The sequence below is a fragment of the Sapajus apella genome, unplaced genomic scaffold, assembly GCF_009761245.1.
Source record: "Sapajus apella isolate SASKATOON/1434 unplaced genomic scaffold, GSC_monkey_1.0 scaffold38, whole genome shotgun sequence".
NCBI classification, from domain to species: Eukaryota; Metazoa; Chordata; class Mammalia; order Primates; family Cebidae; genus Sapajus; species Sapajus apella.
The window spans coordinates 12,397,177-12,403,176 of record NW_022436978.1 but is presented as its reverse complement, the minus strand read 5'-3'; the positions used below and the strand labels follow the sequence as shown (position 1 = coordinate 12,403,176).

Below are 6,000 nucleotides of genomic sequence, written 5' to 3'. Positions count from 1 at the left end.
CTCTACATGTCTTCTACATTTTCGACAAGAGTGATTGTGATGCTTAAAACAAAAAATACCCAATAAATCAAGCCATGATAAAGAATATTAATAATAGGTGTATAGGCTTCAGGCTTACACTTCATTATAGCCACTTGGAGGCATATGGAAGCCATAGAGGAATGGACGGTAGGCTGCTCCTCCGCACTTGGCTGGATGTGTATTAGAGGAAGTTGGCAGAAAAATGCAGGGTTCCTTGAGGGAGAGGACAGGAGAGAAAGGTGTGTCATTGCAGAACAAGAAAGTCCCCACCCACGAACCCAGTTCTCTGCCTCCGAGAGGTGGAGTTCCACCCTGTAAACATCCTCAGTCCTTTTCTTTGACACTTTGTTTGAGGGTGAGAATGGAACTCTCAGCCTACTTGGTGAAGTGAGATTCAGACTGAGTGGGGTCACAGCACAGGGCACTGCCTTGCCTGGCTTTATCTGAGCCAGTCACACTTTTACTGGCAATTCTCTGTGGTCTAGCCCCCTTTGTCCAGGAAGAGAAAGAAGAGCCTTGAGGACTGGTCTAGTCAGGTAAGATCAAGTGGCTTGTCACTGGTTCTGCAGAGATAGGTTGTTTCTCTATGAACCAATGACTCCTGAAACCCTAGGCTGAGTTTCTGGTCACCTTCACCACTGGCTTATAGCTTGGTCTAGGTTTGTAGCTTTACATTACCGTGTGAAATTCCCCTATTCTTCCTTACTGTCCAAGGTTGATGAGGTTTGTGGACTAGCACTTTTTAGCCTGTAAAGCCACTTGACATACTTATCTATATATTGATTTTGATCTTAATTACCCTATAGTGCAGTAGGATGGGTATAATTTTCTCCATTTGGTGGCTTAGTGAACTGAGGCTTGGTCAGTTGAAGTGATTTGTTCAAATTTAATCAGCAGGCTAAGGCCAAGATTAGACTGGATTCCTTCTTCCCACTCCTCTGTTGTAGAACCCAGCAGGTCATACCTTATCCCCAAAAGCCAAAAGAAGTGAAAAGCCTTTCTGAACTGTTAAATGGTAAACAAAAGGTGATTATTTCTTTGCAGGCAGTTTGAGAGAGTTATTTTTTAATTCATCTGAAGGAAATTTTATAATGACACATAGGTCCCGTCAAACAGGGCCGTTTTTAGAGGACAAACAGGGTAGGTATGTAAAGGGGAGTTGTAAACTGAAAGTGATATGCAAAGGAGGCAACGCTGACTGCTTCGAGCCTGAGACATCCTCCAGATCTCTGTATGAGCAGGTTTTAATTCCAGGCTAAATGACACTCTCCAAATGTCAGAGGCAGCGTAGTGAGGCACGGATCATACAGGCCCCGGGGAAATGTTTCAGCTTTTCAGTCGTACCATGGTATGTAGAAAAGCAAACTTCCATGGGGGGAAAACACCCCCAAATCCTTTCAAATTGACTCATGCAATTTCCTCTCTTTTGGCAGCTATCATCATATCTCATTGTTCTACAGTTTTAAGGAGATCTCATCTTCAGTCATTATGCAGTTTACTTTTTAAGATGCTAATTTTAGCTATCATTTTTTCTTTTCATGCTCGAAAGGTTATATCACTCTTAGTTGTAGAAGGAAATGTTCCTTCTGTGTGTGTATGTGTGTGAGTGTGTGTGTATGTGTCTGTTTGCATTTATTATGACAGTGCTAATATTTATTCCGTGGGACCACCATAAATGCAGTGGGTTGTAATGCTACATTTGGCAGATACACACACACACACACACACACACACACACACACACACACACACACATATATAGAAATAGAGTCTCACTGTGTCACCCAGGCTGAAGTACCATGGTGCGATCTTGGCTCACTGCAACCTCTGCCTCCTGAGTAGCTGGGATTACATGCACGTGCCACCATGCCCATCTAATTTTTGTATTTTTAGTAGAGACGAGGTTTCACCATGTTGGTCAGGCTGGAACTTCTATATATTCCTAGTACCTTTCTGGCTGTAAGGATCCTGAAGAAATCATTTAATTGGTTGCCTTATTCAAAAGAGAGAAACTGAGGCCCAGGAAGATAAGTGATATGGACAAGTCACTCAGCCAGTGTCACTGGAGCTGTAAGTCACATGTGGGTCTCTTACTCTTTCACTGCCCACGATGTATAGTGAATGATGTTGGGTATCCCAAGCAGAAGCATTAGCCGTGTCATTTTGGAGACTGTACCCAGATGTCCGTTAAGATTTCTTCCAATTAAAAGTTGTAGGGCACTTAGACCTTTGCTTAGCATCTACTGGAGATGGTATCATGCTCTTTAGAGCAGGTAACTTTGTCAGAGAAGCCTCTTTCTTTATTGACTTGGTTCTTCTGGAATATTTGTTTCAGCCAGATGTTGGAACTGTTCCTTAGGTATAAGATGGGTGATGGGCAAGAAGCAGTGGCATCCTCATTTTCTTCAGCCTGTCTGGATTTTTGTATCTTCTGGAATCTTTGTAAAGAAATGTCATTCAGTTTAATACCTTTTAAACTTGAAGTGATTTTTTACTCAGCATTGTTGAATCTAATGGCAGCATCAAGCCTGAGATTTCATTCACTCCAGAGGTCACAGAGCAGCAGCCACAGGTGAATCTAGCCTGCAGATGTGCTTTGTTTGTGCTGCCATGTTAAACAACATAAAACTAGTTCCAAAGTATTTGATATCTAGGAAATTTCCAGTAAAAAATCCAGATGTCTTGTTTTCAGGAAGATCAAGAGATCTGGTAATAATGAACCTACATCCCCATATGGGTAACACCTGGCTGGGGGCTGGGCAGCATATTCTTCCTGGAGATAGAACATGCTTTCCCCAGTACCCCCCAGCTCCCTTTGTACCTGATTTAGGCTACCAAGTGTTTGAATTTTCCACTTCTGATATCTTCCAACCGCTTAGGTATTAGAATTCTTTTCATTCATTCGCTTTCAAGAGAAACCTAGTTCTAGCTACCTAATGACAGATCAATGGCACCAGGGAAGAAGTGAAGTTAATTCTTTGTCCCTAACTTCTCACTATGTAAGAGGTAGAGGATATATGATGACTTCAGCAGAACATACCGTTGACTCTGATACCTATCCAGGATATTTTCTTCAGCTAGCTATTGAAACTCAGTGACTTGAATGATAAAGTATTAAGCAAGATGACACTGCTGCAGCATAATATTTAGGTACCTATGAGAGAGTAGGAAGGACAGTTGATACTTGCAGGGTAGGTATTCCTCTTTACTCAATGGATCAATGGCAAAAAAATGAGAAAAGAAATTATTATGTATGATAGTACATGGAAAGCAATAGAATGCCCTGTTTCCAAAGAATCCAAATTGCTGAAATCCTGGAAACTAGCTTAACGATATGTTTTCTATTATTCATTCAGTAATATAATAATCACATTTTGATCACCTATGGTGTATACAACCCTAAGCATAGGGATTTAGGGGTAAAGAGTAGAGACCCTTTCTGAAAGGGGCTTACCATCAACTATTGAAAATGTGTACACAAATAACTATAAGGCAAGACAAAATATGATAAATTGCAAGATGAAGAGGGAAACAAATGTTGAGATCTCACAAAGAAGAGATTTATGGCAATTAGGTAGGTTACCATCAGATATAATTGTAAGGATGAAATGGAACTTGAACTGGGCTTTGGACCAATAGACGTGGGAAGAGTTTTCAACAAGAGAAGAGTTTAAGTAAACTCCCAAGTCAGTACTCTCTGAAGTACATTTGAAGGGTAGAAAGCATTTCTGTGGCTAAATATAAGGCCAGTGGAACTGAAGTGGAATAAGGCTGGAAGTCTGGGTCTTCACCAGATCCTGGATACTGAGTGGCAGGCTCAGGGTTTCAGATCAGGCACAACATGGTGTATTTGATGAGCATTACAGCTATTGACCAGACATTAGTTCATGGTTATTAGCTCATTGTTATCCGAGTTCGTAAGTCGGCGGTGACAGATCATCTGTGTAGGTATACCTTAGCTCTACATTAGGTTTTTCAGAAGCAACAGAAGAAAAGAACAGGATTGAGCACTTACATGAATGCAATAGACAGTATCATGCTAAGTGAGTAAGGCAAGGTGGTGCTATACGGTGGAATTAGAAAGGTGGATAAAAATATTTTAAAAATACATTAAGCAACCTGTAAGACTCATTTAAAAATATGGAAAAGATTTCTCTCTCTCAAGAAAGTCTATTGTTCTGGGTTATCTGAATATTACAAAAGTGATGATGCACAAGTTGAGTTCTTAACTTGTGGAACATGGGGAGTGTTTTAAGTATCTAAACTTTGTCCTTTGGTCTGGGAAGAAGTTACTCTATAAGGAACAGTTAGAAAAGTTTCTTGGATGTACTGACCCTGGATTCCTTCACTGTAAACATTACTAAAAAAACCATATATATGCGCATGCTCCGCTGTGTTTCACAGTATTCCTGGTAGATGAAGAGAAAGTTTGTGTCTTGCAAAGAGCTACACGGGTCACCAGAGCAATATTTACACAACTCCAAACCCCAAGGTATTTTATAAATAACCAAACTTTTCTCATTTTCATGTGCATGATTGTGTGTGGAATTGGCTTAGAATTGTACTTATATCTCAGAGTTCTGTGCTTCAAGAGAGGCATGAGGTGATATGACACAGAGTAAAATGAGGCGTTTGAACAAGTTTCATTCATTTTAAACTATTTATTGAACAATGGTTCAATTTAAACATCTATTCGAGTTTTATTCATTCAAAACTATTGAATATCTGTTCTAAGTTTTGGAAAGAAAATTTTATCTTTTCTAAAACCCATAAGCAGTTCTAGTAATAACAGCAGGGAACAAAAATAATAATCTCTTTCTTCAAGGAGCTTACATTTATAGTGAGACAGAAAATAAACAAAACCATGCAGTAAAATACATAATATATGAGATATGGAGAACAGTAGAACACGGAAAGAGGATAGAAACTTATGGAGACCTAGATTTTGGAGAGGGTGCTTAGGGTGGAATGAGGCACTATTTGAGTAAAGAACTTAGGGATATGAAGGAGTCAGCGAAGCACTAATTGAAGAAAGGATATTCCAGGCACCTGGAACAGGAAGTGCAAAGGCCTTGAAGCAAGAGCTTGCCAGCCTGGCATCTTTGAAGAATAAGGCATAGATTGAACTGAGTGGAAAGATCTTTGGATTTTGAGATGAAGTTAGAGGTTAGATGACAGTGGAGTGAGAGCAGGGAAAAGTGATAATGCAGGACCATGTAAGACACAATAAGGACTTTGACTTTCATTCTGATTGAAGCAGGAGCTATTTGCAGATTTGAGCCGAGGAATTACATGATCTGACTTATGTTCCAAAGGCATCCTTCGGTCTATGTGTTGAGAATAGATGAGGGTGAAGTGGGGAGGGAGGTGGCAGAAGCAGAGAGATTCTTGGGAGTTATTGCTGTAATCCAGATGGGTGATGTGGAAGCTTTGATGAGGATGTACTTGGTAGTGCAGGGATGAGAATGTTTGAATTCTAGCAGTTGATTTTACACATTGATATGGTTCTAGTGGTGGATATGACACATTTTCCCCAAAATGTATTTGAATTAAGGATAAGAATGAGGGATAATGGGACAGATAAGTCAAGTATGACACCACAGTTTCACCTGAGCAACAGGTAGAAAAGAGTGGCCTTTATGTGAGTTGGAGAAGATGGTGAGATGAACAGGTTTTTGAAGGAGTATTAGGTGCTTACTTATAGACAGGTTAAGTTTGAAATGTTAAGTTGGGAGTAAATGTACATATCTAGTATTCAGTGAGGATATCAGAGTCAAAGATAAAAATGGGAATAATATGTAAATATAAATTTATGTATATGGTATTCACAGCAATTAAATCAAATGAGGCAATCCAAGGAGTAAGTATAAATGGAAAAGAGAAGAGGTTTATGGACTGACTTCCAGGATGCTGAATGTTCGAGGTTAGAGAGGTGAAGTGAACCCAGTCAATGATGTACCAAATGGGAAGCGGGGTGGT

General features: G+C 39.9%; 1 protein-coding gene across 1 annotated transcript in view; it reads left to right on the top strand.

Moving 5' to 3' along the window:
• The first annotated feature begins 207 nt into the window (after nucleotides 1-207).
• Nucleotides 208-6,000, top strand: part of TPRG1 (tumor protein p63 regulated 1) — a 146,959-nt gene continuing 141,166 nt past the window's right edge. Inside the window, exon 1 of the mRNA XM_032298274.1 lies at nucleotides 208-557. The gene's annotated coding sequence lies outside the window, so the exon portion shown is untranslated. The remainder of the gene's footprint in view (nucleotides 558-6,000) is intronic.